The 19,475-nt window shown below is 41.7% G+C and overlaps 1 protein-coding gene across 1 annotated transcript in view; it reads left to right on the top strand.

Moving 5' to 3' along the window:
• Positions 1-402: 402 nt before the first annotated feature.
• The window catches only part of LOXL2 (lysyl oxidase like 2), a 74,734-nt gene continuing 55,661 nt past the window's right edge, over positions 403-19,475 (top strand). Inside the window, exon 1 of the mRNA XM_056571181.1 lies at positions 403-528. The gene's annotated coding sequence lies outside the window, so the exon portion shown is untranslated. The remainder of the gene's footprint in view (positions 529-19,475) is intronic.

The raw sequence follows: 19,475 nt of genomic DNA on the forward strand, positions 1-19,475 counted from the left end.
GTAAAATGTATCAACCAGAAAACAACTATAGGCAAATCCATTTATGTGAAGCGAACACACAGGACAGATGATCTCTGGGGTCAGCTTCTACCATACAATCTGCTGCTTCTCGTACACAGCACATACACATGTTGTGAAGCTGAGCGTCTGATGTAGCTGAGCTGAGATTATTTGGGATATGCACCAGACTGCACATTATTTTATATAAGTCCCCAGATGGAACATTTCTGGTGGTTAACCCTTCAGAGCCCGGTGTGTGGGCTCCTGCGCTGCTCCTGAACTCATATTACAGCTCCCATCCATGAGCTCACTCCTTAGGATGTGAGAGTCTGCTGGGGGCTGGGAGAGGAGGGGAGTGGGAAGAGGAGGGAGGAGGGAGCTTCTGGGAGTTCAAAAAGTCTGCTGAAGTCTAAGGCACTTGAGGGAAAGCTTCCATAAGACAGCCAGGGACCCTCAACATCCAAGCAGAGACCTGTCACTACAAAGACTACTCCATCAGGGGGGACCTGCAACTGCTGCTACTGACCTGTGAGTGCACACTCAGTCTATGAGATGGATGGAGGGGGGTGCTGGGAGTGAGTGCCCACTACCACTAAGTCTATGACATAATGGGGGAGATTTATCAAAACCTGTGGAGAGGAAAAGTTGCTGAGTTGCCAAGAGCAACCAATCATATAACTTCTTTCATTTTTAACAAGGCCTCTGCAAAATGAAAGAAGTTATCTGATTAGTTGCTATTGGCAACTGGGCAACTTTTCCTCTGCACAGGTTTTGATAAATCTCCCCCGTTATGTTTCATGAACTGCTGCATAGTCTATTGGGAGAGATGCTCTGCAGGTGCTAGATGAACAATGTATGGGAGAGAGATACTCTGCAACATTACATAGCTTCTAGGGAGGGATGCTCTGCAGATCTTTCAGAGATGTTACCTGGACACAGTGCGATATCCAAAACCTATATGCAACATCTTAAAGCTTCTAGGGAGTGATACTCTGCACACCTTTCAGAGAAGTGATATGGGCAGAGTGGGATACACAGAAGTTATATCAGTGTTTCCCAACCAGGGTGCCTCCAGCTGTTGCTAAACTACAACTCCCAGCATGCCCGGACAGCCGTTGGCTTTCCGGGCATGCTGGGAGTTGTAGTTTTGCAACAGCTGGAGGCACCCTGGTTGGAAAACACTGAGTTATATAGAAAAGAGATGCTCTGCAACATCATATAGCTCCTATGAAGGAATGCTCTGCACTTGTTTCATAAAAGTTACATGGACACAGTGCTATACATTGATATACAGCGTATAGAAAAGAGATGCTCTGCACATGTTACATGGACATAGATTGCAAAAGTTATGCAGAGGATGGGAGAGAGATGCTCTGCGGCATCATATAGCTTATAGGAAGAAATGTTCGTTACATGATTCATTGAGGAATTTACTGCAGGTCAGAGTAAGTGACATCCAGACAAAACATTACAGATCAAGTGCTCTTTAAACCATTTATATGTATATGACTTTAAGGCGTGATGCTCTGCAGCAGGGATATAACCTATGGGGAGAAAATTGTACACATGACATATAGAGTAATGGTCTGCAGAAGTGATATAGCCTGTGGAGAGTAAAGTGTATACATAATTTATATAGAGTGATGCTCTGCAGCTGTTACATAGCTCATGGTAAATGATATGCTGATGTCACTTTTTATAGGGTAATGCTCTGCAGAAGTTGTATAGCTTATGCTGAGTGATGCTCTGTAGCTTATGGGGAGCAAAGGGCATTTTTTACACTAGTATGGTGCAATAGTCTGCAGAAGTAATATAGTCTTCATGAAGAAATTGTAACATGTTAAAATTGAGGAGTTAGAGCATTAAAGTCACATATACACAACTTATGTCATCTATAAGTAATGCTCTGCAGCGGAATTGATGTTCTGCATAAACTTATATAGTTCATATTGAGTGCAGTGTATATGTCACTTTTATGGTCTGATCTTTTGCAGATGTTGTAAAGCCTATGAGGAGTGATACTGTACAGAATACCACACATAATACCGCACATTAAGTAAATGTCATTTCTTGTAGGAAGTGATGCTCTGCAGAAGCAACTCACGCATTACACTCACTTTAAGTAATAGGTTATAGTGAGTGAATTGCTGCAGGGACGCCTCTCATAGTGATGTATAGCTTATGATCATCCCCACTATATTGATAGAGATGCTCTATATATGTGAAGCCCTGTGGTGAATGATGCTTTGCAGACGTTCCCTATCTTTAAAGTGTACCCTTCAGATCCAACAACATTTTTTTTTTAATATATCACTCAGTACCTAATCCTGACCATGGACATCTAATTTTTATGTGTCTAACACCGTTATTTATTTTTTATTACACTTTTAATTTAGCTCACTAGTCTGAATTCCTCTCAAAGGGAGGGGGCGTGGCCTCATTGTGAATGTCTCTGCCCCCCTCCCTCAGTATGCTGTCTGCTCACATCTCCCCTACAACTCCCAGCTTGTCCTCACTGACAGTAGCGGGACACAAGCTGATAGTGGGAGGATTTTTCCTCCAGCTTTGAGCCCTGTGGTCACAGCTGTCAATCAAGGAAGTGTGTCCATGACTTAGGTGATGACGCATGGACACAGCAGGACTAGTATGTGTCCAAGCAGGCAGGGGGGCAGTTTTTTGACTGGCTTTTTCAGTATGAAATACTGAGCATTTTCTAATGGAAGCAATTGCAAAACCTATTGTTTATACATGCTTTATAACATATCAAAAGTTTTCGTATCTGACAGTGTCCATTTTAAGGGTTTGTCACATTGTGATATACTTACCCTATTAGATCATATACAGTACCCTATTAGAGAATTTTAATGGGTTAAAAAGAGCGTCGCACACTCTGGACCTGTCCTCTACTACATTATACAGATGACCCATTGATTTGAATTGCCATTGTGTAATGCTTCATTTCCCCTGTGGTGGCGCTGCAGGAATATTGATCACTTACTGACAAATTTCCCCACAGATTGCAGCTGATTGCTGGGGGTCCCAGCAAGGTGACACTTTGTGATCTGCTTATTATCAGTGGATCCTTCTAACAAAGGGTTTCCCGACCAGGGTGCCTCCAGCTGTTGCAAAGACACAACTCCCAGCATGCCCGGGCAGTTGTGGTTTTGCAACAGCTGGAGGCATCCTGGTTGGGAAACACTGTTCTAGGAAGAAGAGATTGTCCATAGTGAAGTCTATGCACACTACAGATTTTTTAAGGGTCAATGTACACTACAGAGTTTCTCCAGGTGGAGATTTCGAATCAGTCAGCACTGGAACTGGTCCCTATAGTCGGCAATGTATTCCACACGATATTCCACCAAAAATATGAGCATGTTTATTCTTTTGGCGGAGGAACTTCAGCAAGCCTCATGGATATAGGCAACAATAGACTGAAGCTGTGCCATTCAGATGAATGGAAAAGGTGTCTGGGCATGCTCTGTGAGCTTTTCAGGTCTCATTCTATGGGAGGGGGAGGCTGGTCTGTGTGCAACAGCTATTGCGTGTACCTCTGTTATCTATACACTGGCATCACCATACACTGTCCTCCTGTCTGCGATGATAAGAGAGATACTGCCGGGAAGTGATCTGTACAGAACAGAAAGTTTCAGCTCAGTTTTACGTCTAGTGGCCAGAATAGAAACTGCAAGATTTCAGGATTATTTGAAAGCATACCTGTCCTATCACAGACAAAAATAATGCTTCTATATGTTACTCACTAGGTCATGCAGATTCTTTACATGTTTTTTTTATGTGTCTATCTTTTGTATTTGGCTCACAAATCTTAGAGACAAGCACTGAGCCCACTCATTTATCATACTTTCTCCCTGAGTCTGCTGTGCTGTGCTGGGTCTCTTCATCCAATCACTGCAGGCTGCTCTGTAACCCCCTCTTTTCTGTTTCCATGTTGCAGTCTGATAGGACAGGCGTGAGCACAGAGGAGTGCTAGTCCTGTCCTCAGGCAAAGATGATACTGCAGCCGCACAGGACTGTGTTCTGGATGGTATGGGGACCCCCTAGTGATCTTTTTTTATAAGCCATTTTTAATCAACTGGTGCCAGAAAGTTAAACAGATTTATAAATTACTTCTCTTAAAAAATCTTAATCCTTCCTGTACTTATTAGCTGCTGAATACTACAGAGGAAATTATTTTCTTTTTGGAACACAGAGCTTTCTGCTGACATCTCTGTCCATTTTAAGATCTGCTCTGGACAGTTCCTAAAATGGACAGAGATGTCAGCAGAGAGCACTGTGGTCATGATGTCAGCAGAGAGCACTGTGTTCCAAAAAGAAAATAATTCCCTCTGTAGTATTCAGCAGCTAATAAGTACTGGAAGGATTAAGATTTTTTTAATAGAAGTAATTTACAAATCTGTTTAACTTTCTGGCACCAGTTGATTTAAGAAAAAGAAAAAAAGTTTTCCACCGGAGTACCCCTTTAATGTTTTGCCAAGATATAAAGCATGTAAAAAGTTTTTGAATCTGACAGTGCCCATTTAACATAATAGTTAAATGAAAAATTGGAAAGAACATTACCAACATTTAAAAAAAAAAAAATATGGGTAACATAAAAACCTGATATAAACCAATAGGTCATTTTCTGATGGCACATTACTTTCTGCCTGCCACACATATACAACTATAGGCCACAATGACCCCAATTACATGCAAAAAAAAAGCCTCAACTAAAGAAGAATGTTATGATCATAGATAGAGAGAGGGTAGATAAAAAGTGGGGAATTTGCATAGAGTGCTCCTACTGTCAAGGACGGACTCAGAATGCCACGGTTGCACAGGACAAATTTATTGAAATATTTTAGGACAACACGTTTCGGCACTCACATGCGCCTTCATCAGGTCCACAAGGGATAAGTTAGGTGCATCCTGAGGTGTCGGCTGTGCTAGAGTGGCTATCTATGATCATAGATAAAGAGTCTACTAGACACCTCCCGTGAAGCTCATATTTGGGAAAAGCTGGCGGTCCGGACGAAATATCCAACATGGCTGTTCATCCTGTGTGTCAGTAAATAATGGTCTGTATCCGTACACAATGACCGCATATGCTAATATTTATAGAGACTGATCTATGGTGATTATGTAATGTCTTAGACTTGTTTCTTCTATGTAACACTCAATACAAAATTTAGTGCAGGATGGTCATTATACTCCTCCATGGTTAGGTCTGAGGTGTTCACCACCATTACGGTTCTCCCTCTGCAACCTCAGCCCCCCCCCCCCCTCCCCAAACCCTAGCTACAAAAATGCTCTGCAGACTCCTCTGCTTTACCGATCTGGAGGACTTCCTGCCTGTGATGGATTTTCCTGCTGTCCTCTCTGTGTTAAAGGGGACTGCTCAGCGTTTGGAACAAACTGTTCCGAACACTGGAGCCGGGAGCTTGTGACGTCATAGCCCCGTCCCCTCATAATGTCACGCCCGCCCCCTCAATGCAAGTCTATGGGAGGGGGCGTGACAGCCATCACGTTCTCTCCCATAGACTTACATTGAGGGGTCGGTTGTGACGTCATGAGGGGGCGGGGCTTTGACATCACGAGCTCCCGATGCCGTCTACAGCACTCGGAACAGTTTGTTCCAAACGCTGAGCAGTGGAGTACCCCTTTAACTCTGGCGTTGCATGGATTAATGGGTCTATGGCCATGTTCCATGCACGTGTTTCCAAACCATGTATCAATCCTATAAAATTTCCGTCAGTACCAGAGAAGTGTTATAGAGTACATTTAGACAATGGCCCTAATTTACTAACAGTGGAGTGTAGTTTTCTTTGTGGGGTTTTTCCCCCAGCAGATATTTACTAAGGTTTCCCTGCATTTTGCACTTTACCCTATGTTTTTTTTTATTTTATTTTTTATTTTATTATTATTTTTTTTTTAAACATGCTCTGATCTGTGGCATTTTCCTCAGCTCAAATTCACCACATTTTCAATGTAAACCTTAGTAAATATGTTGGAATTTTTCTAAAATGTCGGGAGCATTCCCCCTTTTGGTGGCCACACCCTCTTTCCACAACTGTCACGCCCCTTTTTCGGGTTTTCTCAGGGAGAGTTGGTCTGGGTTTTTTCAAATCTGGCGCAAATTCTGGCGCAGACATAACCCGACAAAACAGGTCGGTTTTACAATAGTAAATCAGGACCAATGTGTTGATACTGACTCCAACCTTCCGAAAAATGTACATAGCCTCACTTATTGAAGACCGGACAGCCAGTCTCTGTTTGCAAGTGCTTAAAGGGGTACTCCAGTGGAGGGGTTAAGATTTTTAAATAGAAGTAATTTACAAATCTGTTTAACTTTCTGGCACCAGTTGATTTAAAAGAAAAATGTTTTTCACTGGAATACCCCTTTAAGAGCAATCTATCCCAAGTCGGCAAGGAAAAAACTACAGGTTTTTGAAATGTAACTGAATGGAATCATTGTTCACTACCACTAAGACAACAGTGATAGCTATTAAAGGGGTACTCCAATGAAAACCTTTTTTCTTTTAAATCAACTGGTGGCAGAAAGTTAAACATATTTGTAAATTACTTCTATTAAAAAATCTTATTCCTTCCTGTACTTATTAGCTGCTGAATACTACAGAGGAAATTCTTTTCTTTTTGGAATGCTCTCTGATGACATCACGAGCACAGTACTCTCTGCTGACGTTATTATAATAATAATAATGTTTTATTTATTGTTGTCCTTAGAGTGATTTGAACCCAAGGCCCCAGCACAGCAAGGCAGAAGTGCTAACCACTGAGCCACCATGCTGCCCTTAGCATTCATCTGCTATGCATGGTTGCTAAAATGGACAGAGATGTCAGCAGAGAGCACTGTGTTCGTAATGTCATCAGTGTTCCAAAAAGAAAGGAATGTCCTCTGTAGCATTCAGCAGCTAATAAGTACTGGAAGGATTAAGATTTTTTAATAGAAGTAATTTACAAATATGTTTAACTTTCTGCCACCAGTTGATTTAAAAGAAAAAAGGTTTTCACCGGAGTACCCCTTTAATTCCTATGAAGGTTTGAGTGAGCATCCTGAAGACTCTTTAGGACATGCCTGTTTTGAGACAGGAGCAGGACAGGCGTATAGGCTTTAAGAATCTAATATGGCCGAAAAACTGAAGTTCTTCCTTTGAATCTCCCTCCTTTGCTGGCCGCTCAGCTGCGTGCTACCTACTCTTTTCGTTGGTCTCCCTCTGCTCTTGTCCGTGTCCTGTTGTCTGCCTTGAAGGCGTTCCAGTCCGCTATTTTTCGTTTTATTTGGGATGGCGGGCCGGTCCATGGGGGGTTTGTCTGTACCAGACGTTACTAAATACTACTGGGTGGCACACTTGCGCCATCTTGCGGCCTGGGCTACTTATCAGGCTTATAGTCACTGGATGGAGCTTGAGAAGTTGTGACTATCTTCATATCACCCGAATATGTTTCTCTGGTGCAGCTCCTCTCCAGTTGTTCCTTCGGGCCCCCTACTGGGACCTATGTCCTTTTCTAGTTACGTCTGGGGGTACTACTGCTACAGGAAATTTCAGCTTTTTTCCCGTGTCTCTTCCCTTCAGTCTTTTCTCTACAACCCTGCCTTTTCCCCGGGACTCACGTCGGGTGTAGTTAGGGAGTGGGGAGGTCAGGACCTCTTTTGTTGGGCGGACCTAGTGGATCCCCTCTCCCGTGATTTGCTATCCTTTGATAATCTGGTCTCCCGATATGGCCTTCCCTCCTCCGAGTGCCTCCACTATCTCCAGCTGCGGCACTTCATGATGTCGGTGTTGGGTACCTCTACGGTTTCCCTACCCACTGCCTTTGAAAGGCTGTGCCGTTCGGGGCCTCAGACCAAGGGTCTCCTTACTGATATCTACTCCATTCTCAACGCGCCTTTGGCGGGAATGGGCCATCCCACCGTTACATGAGTCGCTGGGAGGAGGCTTTGAACGCCATCATTACCTTGTCCCAGTGGAGGATCATCTGGGAGAGGGCTTCCAAAGCCTCTATCTGCACAGTTTATAAAGAGACATAATATAAGATGCTGATGGGCTGGTATCACACCCCTGCCCTGCTAAACCGTTTGAATCCTGACATTCCACCGCAATGTTGGCGTTGTGGAGTGGGGCTTGGTGCGGTTTACCACATATTTTGGTCCTGTCCTCTGATAGTCCCCTTTTGGAACTTGGTACGGGGAGGTGGTGATGGATGTGTTGGGTGTTCAGGTCCCCTTAGACCCACTTGTATATTTACTGTTCCTGTCCTCTAGGGTTCTAATCAAGCGCTCGTTTGAACTGTTTATGCATCTTGTCTTGGAAGCTAAAACCCTTATTGCAAAATTTTGGAAGCAGACTCTCCCCCCCCCATCTGAGATGGATTTGGTTGTGAGGATTTGGGAGATTCGCTCCCTCAAATTTCTCACGGCCTCTCTTAATAATGCTTTGCCCCTCTTTCAGTCGGTGTGGGAGCCATGGGACAGCTTTGTAGACAGACAGCCCCCTAGCTTCTCTCCCTATCCCCTCCACCCCCCTGCCCTCTCTCCCCATGTCTCTCCCCTTATTGTTTTTTGTATGTTGTGATGTCGTTGTCTTTGTTTGTTCTGTGATGTTGGGGCTGGTCCCCCCTCCCCCCCTTCCTATTTGGACCTTTGAGGTCTTTTCAGTCGCAACTCAGATGATCCCTTTCGGTTTTTGTTTTGATGCGTTATCTGACACTTACATTGTAGCCTCAGATCACAATTGTTTATCTTGTTGCTCTCTGTATGTGACATATTGTCTTTGTATTCTAAACCTTTGAAAACTTTAATAAAAATTTACAGTTAAAAAAAAAAAAAAGAATCTAATATGGCTGACCTGATTCCTTCCCCAGAGGAGATACCTCTGGGATTTCCCAACGGGAATAATATGTGAATGATGGCTGAATCAGGGAACTTTTTTCAAATATAGATTCACTATAGGAATGTATTACATCATTTTAGGCAACACATTTTTTTTAGGTGTTCACTGGTCTCAATGATGAGCACCCACATTACTAACATCTGCCTGAAATAACCTGTCCGCCATAATGATGTGTTTTGTCAGATATCTGGTTTGATCAGTCCGTAATGGTTCAATTATCATCACAGTTTATGAAAGCTTCCTCTAATCTTATGAAAAAGTGCTCCATTTATGACCAACATAAGTGCAACTTAGATCTCAGTTTCCTAAACTCTTTAAACATCTATCAAAAACCTATGAGGACCAATAAATAATAACCAAATGTCTAAAGTTACATGTGAAATCTCTTACTTTTCTATAGGTTATTTCAGCGTTTCCCAACTTTTTATTTTTTTTATTTTTACATTGGGCCACCTTTACTAAATAATTTGCTACAAAAGACAAAAATTTGTTCCCTTTCCCTTTTCTTCTCCATCTGACCCAGACCGCCATGATAGTTTCTTCTAGCCACAACTCATTTCTGCTCAAGATCCCAAATAGTCGCCTTTTGGTGTCATGCACAGTAAAGTTGATAGATAAGTGGGTTGGTGGGGAGCGGTAGGTCTGTTGGGGAGGAGTAGGTAGTTACTCCAGTAGGCAGTTTTCTCTACCAGTTATGTGCCCACAGTATGCAGTTTTCCTTAATAAGCTGGCACCCCCTGTGGGGTGTTTCCCCAGTATACTGTGTCCCCTCAAGATAGTTTCCCCAGTATGTAGTTTCCTCTTGTATGTAGTCCTGTTCTATAACATGATGCCAGAAGATTGTGGACCATTGTCATAGGGATGGGTTTCCAATAAGCCATACAATCATCTTTAGCCAATGGAAGCAAATATCCAATTGTCCACCACAGCCATAGTACAATCTTCATAATTTTTGCTAAAGACCAATTTGTAGTAATGGCCTCTCAGCGTCAGCTTGGTTATTGTCTTAAGTCCGCATGGTTCTTGGTTTTGTTCCAGATAAAGCACATGCTTGGAGGACACATAGGGAGGGATTGCTGCCCCCAGACACACTCCGCCTCTGTTCTGAGAGGGAGAAATCATTTGCTCCGTTTAATTAACTTTATACAATATGAGGTGTATAGACTTGTTTGTCAGCATTCTGTGCAGAAATCTACAGCTCCAATTTCTTCATAAGATCTTTAGACTGAATACATTTCTTACATATTAAAAACTGTCAGATATTATTATCATTGATGGTAAATTCACACAACGTTACCAATGACTTATCTTCTATCTTATATCTTATTGTTGGTGATCTGCAGTTCAACCTTCAATAGAGTTTATATATCTTTGGAGGTTCTTAGAGAGGGTGACTGTGGCGGTGGCCGAGCGTGCATGCTTCTTCTCTATTCACTCAGAGGCAGAAGTCCCCCATTCTAGTGACCATTGTGGGGTCCCAGCAATCTGACACCCATCAATCAGATACTTATTCCCAATCCTGTGGATAGGGGATATGATACAATTTTGTGATAACCCCTTTACCAGAAGGAATTGCTTGTTTTTGATCCTCATGGTTCCTTAATGGTTCACTGATCCCTTTAAACCTATCTAGTTGGGTGTCTTGGAGTGGTCAATAAAGACCATCTAGTCAAACAACTTGGGCTGGACATTACAGATCATATACATGTAAAACCTAAAGTTTAGTTGAGTGACCTGGACTGGTCAATGCATTTCAATCAGTTATACAACAAGCTATGGTCAGTGAAGTTCATCTAGGTGAGTGACCATTGAGTGATCATTACAATACATCTAGGCAACCTACACTGGAGATCACAATCTGTATAATTAAGTGACAAGCGATGGTACAGTCAGTCTAGTTGAGTGACAGCAATGGTCAATACAGTCCATTTACTGTAGTTGACTGAAGGCATTGGCCCATACAGTCCATCTAGTGGAGTGAAAGCAATGTCCATAGATGAGTGATAATGGTCTGTACAGTATATAGATGAGTGATAACAATGGTCTGTACAGTATATAGATGAGTGATAATGGTCTGTACAGTATATAGATGAGTGATAACAATGGTCTGTACAGTATATAGATGAGTGATAATGGTCTGTACAGTATATAGATGAGTGATAATAATGGTCTGTACAGTATATAGATGAGTGATAACAATGGTCTGTACAGTATATAGATGAGTGATAATTTTGGTCTGTACAGTATATAGATGAGTGATAATGGTCTGTACAGTATATAGATGAGTGATAATAATGGTCTGTACAGTATATAGATGAGTGATAATAATGGTCTGTACAGTATATAGATGAGTGATAATGGTCTATACAGTATATAGATGAGTGATAATAATGGTCTGTACAGTATATAGATGAGTGATAATGGTCTGTACAGTATATAGATGAGTGATAACAATGTTCTGTACAGTATATAGATGAGTGATAATAATGGTCTGTACAGTATATAGATGAGTGATAATAATGGTCTGTACAGTATATAGATGAGTGATAATGGTCTGTACAGTATATAGATGAGTGATAATGGTCTGTACAGTATATAGATGAGTGATAATAATGGTCTGTACAGTATATAGATGAGTGATAATGGTCTATACAGTATATAGATGAGTGATAATAATGGTCTGTACAGTATATAGATGAGTGATAATGGTCTGTACAGTATATAGATGAGTGATAACAATGTTCTGTACAGTATATAGATGAGTGATAATAATGGTCTGTACAGTATATAGATGAGTGATAATAATGGTCTGTACAGTATATAGATGAGTGATAATGGTCTGTACAGTATATAGATGAGTGATAATGGTCTGTACAGTACACCGTCGAGATAAGAGATGAGCGAACTTACAGTAAATTTGATTCGTCACGAACTTCTCGGCTCGGCAGTTGATGACTTATCCTGCATAAATTAGTTCAGCCTTCAGGTGCTCCGGTGAGCTGGAAAAGGTGGATACAGTCCTAGGAAAGAGTCTCCTAGGAATGTATCCACCTTTTCCAGCCCACGGGAGCACCTGAAAGCTGAACTAATTTATGCAGGATAAGTCATCAACTGCCGAGCCGAGAAGTTCGTGACGAATCAAATTTACTGTAAGTTCGCTCATCTCTAGACTACAGATGTTGAGGTGAGGGCGCATTCCTCAATAGGGCTCCTAAAAAGTTCTATTATAATTGGAGCACATCATATATACCATTAGCCAACTGATTTATTTGTCTTCCAATTCTCTCATCTAGGTCTACCATGTAGTTCTACTTGACTGCACTACCTGTCACCATTTGCAGAGTGCTTTGCTATCACTTTCCCTTTTGTCTCCCCTCCATTCCTTCCCCGTCACACCTCCCAGCGCTCTCATTACGAAATGACTTTTCAGGATGATGTTGAATAACCTCAGGGCCCTCAGATCTGCTCCACCACAGATGCTCTTTGTCTTCTCTTCTTGAAACCTTCTTCCTCCGTTGACACCAGATGCAGTCGTGGTTGACGTGCAGCATCTGACTTGCTGTCGAAAGGTTAACAGCTTTCACAGGTCACGGATAAATTTTGTCACTGCAATAAATAGCAACACACTAAGAGGCCTATAGGGACAATGTATCTGGGATTACCTCTTAAAGTGCTTGGTAAAAAATAATCACTATTGTTATTGTGACAATGCGATAAGAATGATAATGTATATTGAATTTTTAATCATAAAAGTTTATTGTTTTACCTTATGATTTTTTGTAATAATTATTATCATAAATGCTAATTTAGGCAATTGTACAAAAGTTGCATGTTGAATAGGCCACGGTTAGATTGTTAATGGACAAGCAGGCCTATCTTCGAGATAGATGTACAAGATACCTATAATACAGAACCTACATTACAGATCTGATTATCTGATTTTGAGAGATATGTAACATAACAATGGGATTGTGGTCCCTTACTCAGCAGACATATGGCATTGGGCATATGGTAATCTTACTAGTCTCTTGTGATCATCTGGTCATACAAAGGAATTAGTGGGGAGGCAGATGTGCAGCATGGTACAGACCAGATAGAATTACTGCAAGCAAACTTGTGGGTGAATAGCTAGTGATGAATACCTTAAAGGGGTACTCCGCCCCTAGACATCTTATTCCCTATCCAAAGGATAGGGGATAAGATGTTTGATCGTAGGGATCCCGCCGCTGGGGACCCCTGCTATCTCGGCTGCAGCACACCAAACATCTGGTGCACAGAGCGAACTTTGCTCCGTGCCGGATGACTGGCGATGCAAGGCGGAGGCTCTTGACGTCGTGGTCACACCCCATTCGTGAAGTCACGACAACGCCCCCTCCATGCAAGTCTATGGGAGGGGGCGTGACGGCTGTCACGCCCCCTCCCATAGACTTGCATGGAGGGGGCGTGGTCTTGACATCACGAGTGGGCGTGACCGTTACGTCAAGAGCCTCCGGCGCTGCAGCCAATGCTCTAAACGAACGCCGGGTGCAGCAGGGAGATTGCGGGGGGACCCCCGCGATCAGACATCTTATCCCCTATCCTTTCAAGAGGGGGATAAGATGTCTAGGGGCAGAGTACCCTTTTAAGGGTACGTTAAGATATACAGGATCGGCTGCACATTTTGCTACCGTTTAAAGTCAATGGGAAACGAAATTAGCAGCAGAAAATATTCAGCGGATCCTATACATGTGAACGTACCATTAGGGTGCGTTCACACACTATTAATTAGCAGTGGTTTTTCCACTGCAGGAAACCCACGTCGAATTACGCTACTATTCATTAGGTTGCGTCCATAGACAGCCCGCAGTAGTGTCAGACCCATTCAGATGAATAGTAGCATAATTTGCAGCATGTTTCCCACGGCGGGTAACTCGCTGCTGCTAGCATGTGCGAGAACGTACAGTATTCTGCGCAGATTTGATGCGCAGGATTTGAAGCTGTGTTCAGTCATTCAGTTTACATTGAAATCTGCAGCAGAAAATCCTGCGCTTCAAATCTGCGCAGAATACTGTACATGTGAATAGACCATAAAGGCGAAAAGAAACAACATTTGCCCCTTAATACTTAAGGGGTTCTCTAATTTAGGAAACACATCCTATGTTCAGGAACTTTATCTCTTGGATACCTTACAAAGAGCATCCCTTGCTCTGGAGGACCTGTCCTTACCTGCAGTGCACAAACAGCCTAATTTTAAAGGGGTACTCCGGTGAAAACCTTTTTTCTTTTTAAATCAACTGGTGGCAGAAAGTTAAACGTATTTGTAAATTACTTCTATTAAAACATCTTAATCCTTCCTGTACTTATTAGCTGCTGAATACTACAGAGGAAATTATTTTCTTTTTGGAATGCTCTCTGATGACATCACGAGCACAGTGCTCTCTGCTGACGTTATTATAATTAAAATAACACTTTATTTATTGTTGTCCTTAGTGGGATTTGAACCCAAGTCCCCAGCACTGCAAGGCAGCAGTGCTAACCACTGAGCCACCATGCTGCCCTTAGCATACATCTGCTATGCATGGTTGCTAAAATGGACAGAGATGTCAGCAGAGAGCACTGTGCTTGTGAGGTCATCAGTGTTCCAAAAAGAAAGGAATTTACTCCGTAGCATTCAGCAGCTAATAAGCACTGGAAGGATTAAGATTTTTTAATAGAAGTAATTTACAAATATGTTTAACTTTCTGCCACCAGTTGATTTAAAAGAAAAAAGGTTTTCACCGGAGTACCCCTTTAACTGAACCGTGCAATGCCTAATTTCTACTGAGATGGCGCTGTAGGGAAACTGAACTCTTGTTTTATTGCGTTGATCTCAACGGGAGAAGACCTTAAGAACAAATTATTATAAAGGGCTTTAAACAGGATATTTTTCTCCAAAGTTTACAGCCAGACCTCCCCCAGTCCGTGCTGTATAATGCACTGGTCCCATTAGAATCAGTAGAAATAACTATCCTCCATCTGCACTCTCTACATGACCCGAGGCCATCACTGAAGTTCAACTTAAAGGTATTTTCTTATCCTATTAATGTCCCTAGGGGCATTCCTGCCGCTAATCACGTATAGTGTCATATATCACAATAAGGCCCCTTTCACACTACAGGTATCATCCTGTAAAAAAAAACCTCTGTCATTACTCCCGGTAAAAAGTCCTGAAAATGGTCGTCAGAAAATACCATTCATGTCAATAGGATTTTTTTGGACATCCTTTTGCATCAGGCATGTCCGTTTTTTACTAATGTCCATTATTTTTGCCGGTGCATTGCAATAGAATGAGATTTGCCTTCGGATGAGATGCTCCGCCTCCATCACATCCTATTGGCTCACACTTGTCACGTGACATATTTAACCGTCACGCATCGACGCTGTGCGCGTCGATGCGTGACGGTTAAATATGTTACGTGACAAGTGTGAGCCAATAGGATGTGATGGAGGCAGAGCATCTCATCCGAAGGCAAATCTCATTCTATTGCAATGCACCGGCACAAAAGATCGTGCATGCACAAAAACAATGGTGAAAAATCGGATGTTAAAATTTAACGTTGAAGTCTATGGGAACCGGATGTACAAAAAAAAACATCCGTTATCATCTGTTATTGTCAGGTTTTTGTTAACATCCGTTTTTTGTACTGAGCATGCTCAGTACAGCATTACAAAAAAAGGGTTAAAATATTGATGAAAAAAAACGGATGTAACTGGTAATAACGGATGATAACGGATGAACAACATCAGGTTTTTTAAGAAAAAAAAGAAGCATTAAAAATAACGGATGATGGTCATCAGTTATCATCCGTTATTACCAGTTATTGCTTCCGTTTTTTTTTTCATCCGTCAGTAAAAAAGCAGGATGATACCTGTAGTGTGAAAGGGGCCTAAAATGAACCAAATGTGTCCAGATTTTAGTAGATAATGTTAGTACCTCAAGTGTTCCCTACACAGATTCCCAAAACATACCAATATACAGCAGAACATTGCCCCGGCCTTTTTTCCCCTGTTTTGTAGCTTTTCATAAAAAAAAACTGCAGACTTCCTGCAAAATATGAGTATTCATTAGGCGGTAAACGTTGGCATGCCTTCCTAATGTATACAGTAGGTCTAAGGGCTAAGATTTCTTCTTGTATATAGAAAATGCAAACCACTTTTTAGAGTGTCCCTGTCATTTAACAAAACGTTTGACATGTCACAGATAGGTGTCCAAGGTTTTGATCGGTCGGGGTCTGGGTGTTCATACCGCCACTAGAATGAGCGGAGAGAAATGTCTGCCTGTGCGCTTCACTCCCCAGCTCGCTACAATCTCTGTCCGGTTGCAGGGGACGGCTCTATTCACTTCTAATGGAGCCCATCTAGTGCAACTGGATGGATATTACAGCGAGCCAGGGAGTAAAGCACACAGCCACGTGCTTCACCCTGCTTGTTCTAATAATAATGGGGGTCTGAACATTTAGACCCTGACCGATCAAAACTTTTTACATGTCTCTGGGCCATTTCAAAAGTCTTGTTAAATAACAAGGACAGTGAAAGTCCTTATTTTGTCGCATACCTTCCTGCACTCAAATGGTGGCCAACCAGAGAGGCGATCCCTTAAAGGGGTACTCCAGTGAAAACTTTTTTTTTTAAATCAACTGGTGCCAGAAAGTTAAACAGATTTGTAAATTACTTCTATTAAAAAAATCTTAATCCTTCCTGTACTTATTGGCTGCTTAATACTACAGCGGAAATTATTTTCTTTTTGAAACACAGAGCTGTCTGCTGACATCACGAGCACAGTGCTCTCTGCTGACATCTCTGTTCATTTTAGGAACTGTCCAGAACAGCATATGTTTGCTATGGGGATTTCCTTTTACTCTGGACAGTTCCTAAAATGGACAGAGATGTCAGCAGAGAGCACTGTGCTCATGATGTCAGCAGACAGCTCTGTGTTTCAAACGGAAAAGAATTTCCACTGTAGTATTCAGCAGCTAATAAGTACAGGAAGGATTAAGATTTTTTAATAGAAGTAACTTACAAATCTGTTTAACTTTCTGGAACTAGTTGATAATATATATATATATATATATATATATATATATATATATATAATCAACTAGTTCCAGAAAGTTAAACAGATTTGTAAATTACTTCTATTAAAAAATCTTAATCCTTTCAGTACTTATGAGCTGCTGAAGTTGAGTTGTTCTTTTCTAAGTGCTCTCTGATGACACCTGTCTCTGGAACTGTCCAGAGTAAATCCCCATAGCAAACCTCTTCTACTCTGTGCAGTTCCTGAGACAAGCAGAGATGTCAGCAGAGAGCACTGTTGTCAGACAGAAAAGAACAACTCAACTTCAGCAGCTGATAATTATTGGAAGGATTAAGATTTTTTTTAATAGAAGTAATTTACAAACCTGTTTAATTTTCTGGAGCCATTGTTAAGCCACCAAGATATGTGAATCCACAGATTGTGCATTGATTGTCTGGCTACTGGCTTTTACCAAATATTACTTTCACCATCTGCCAGGATATATATGTTCTCAGGAATATACATTCATAGTCCAATGTGTGATCTGTGTGGTGTCCGGGATCATCACTTATCCATAGACCAGTGTTTCCCAACCAGGGTGCCTCCAGCTGTTGCAAAACTACAATTCCTAGCATGCCTGGACAGCCGAAGGCTGCCCAGGCATGCTGGGAGTTGTAGTTTTGCAACAGCTGGAGGCACCCTGGTTGGGAAACACTACCATAGACTGAAGACCCTTTTACTGCAGAGACGTCCCAGCACATGACTGTAATATTCAATCGCCACCACTAAGGGTTAGAGCAATGCTATAGGTGTACTGGGGTCATGTATCGAGTTCTGGAAGTTATATATACTCCCTTATATATACTCCCTAGCCCTAAGAAGAACAGAACCATCCTTTTTGAATACTTTTTATCTTAGCTATTTTAGGCGGCGTTAAACATTCTTAATAGCATTAAAGGGGTACTCCGGTGAAAACCTTTTTTCTTTTAAATCAACTGGTGGCAGAAAGTTAAACATATTTGTAAATTACTTCTATTAAAAAATCTTAATCCTTCCAGTACTTATTAGCTGCTGGATGCTACAGAGGAAATTCCTTTCTTTTTGGAACACTGATGACATCACGAGCACAGTGCTCTCTGCTGACATCTCTGTCCATTTTAGCAACCATGCATAGCAGATGTTTGCTAAGGGCAGCATGGTGGCTCAGTGGTTAGCACTGCTGCCTTGCAGTGCTGGGGACTTGGGTTCAAATCCCACTAAGGACAACAATAAATAAATAAAGCGTTATTATTATCATAATAACGTCAGCAGAGAGAACTGTGCTCGTGATGTCATCAGAGAGCATGCCAAAAAGAAAATAATTTCCTCTGTAGTATTCAGCAGCTAATAAGTACAGATTTTTTAATAGAAGTAATTTACAAATCTGTTTAACTTTCTGCCACCAGTTGATTTAAAAGAAAAAAGGTTTTCACCGGAGTACCCCTTTAAACAGGTGCTAGAGCAGAAGACTCTCTAGGTAATGTCCCCTAGGCAAAATCCATTTATTTCAATTGGACAGCAAGAAATGAAAACCACAACAGAGAATACATGTGACACTACCCTGAGGTTACGAATTGTACACGCTGGATGCAGTTTGCACCTTCAGGCAACTTTTGTGCTGATAAGACCTAATATCTCAATATTACAAGTTATCTGTGAGAACCAGGTGTAACCCTGATGATTGATGAAACTGCAGTCTGTATGCGGGCGGATCCAGAGTCCTACAAATTTATATGGCCCCAGTGGAAAACCTGTAGGGCCCACAACCCCCAAATGATATTAATAATACTGATGTCTTTTAATGTGCTCCTCCCACCCATCAGGGCCAGGGTGCGGCTGCTACACTACCTCTTCACCCCCTGTAGCTACGAACCTACACCTAAAATCTGTGTCTTCAAGCATTTGAATGGCTTTCCATAAGAGTCTTCCATTTTGCATCACACATTGTACTACACCAACAAACCACAACATTTAAAGGGGTACTCCGGTGGAAAAAAAATTCTAAATCAACTGGTTTAATACTTCTATTAAAAATCTTTAACCTTCCAGTACTTATTAGCAGCTGTATGCTACAGAGGAAATTCTTTTCTTTTTGAATTTCTTTTTTTTTGTCTCTCTGCTGACACCTGATGCCCGGATCAGGAACTGTCCAGAGCAGGAGAAAATCCCCATAGCAAACCTATGCTGCTCTGGACAGTTCCTGACACAGACAGAACACTGTGGACAAGAAAAAAAAGAAATTCAAAAATAATAGAATTTCCTCTGTAGCATACAGCTGCTAACAAGTACTGGAAGGGTAAAGATTTTTTTAATAGAAGTCATTTACAAATCTGTTTAACTTTCGGGCACCAGTTCATTTAAAAGAAAAAGTTTTCCACCAAAGTACCCCCTTTAAGGGTGCGTTCCCACACGGCGTATACGCAGCGTATTTGACTCTGCGCAATATTTACGGCAGCAGCGGGAAATACACTGCGTATTCCTTGCTCACTATACACACA

This window comes from Hyla sarda, chromosome 4 (assembly GCF_029499605.1).
Source record: "Hyla sarda isolate aHylSar1 chromosome 4, aHylSar1.hap1, whole genome shotgun sequence".
Lineage (NCBI taxonomy): Eukaryota > Metazoa > Chordata > Amphibia > Anura > Hylidae > Hyla > Hyla sarda.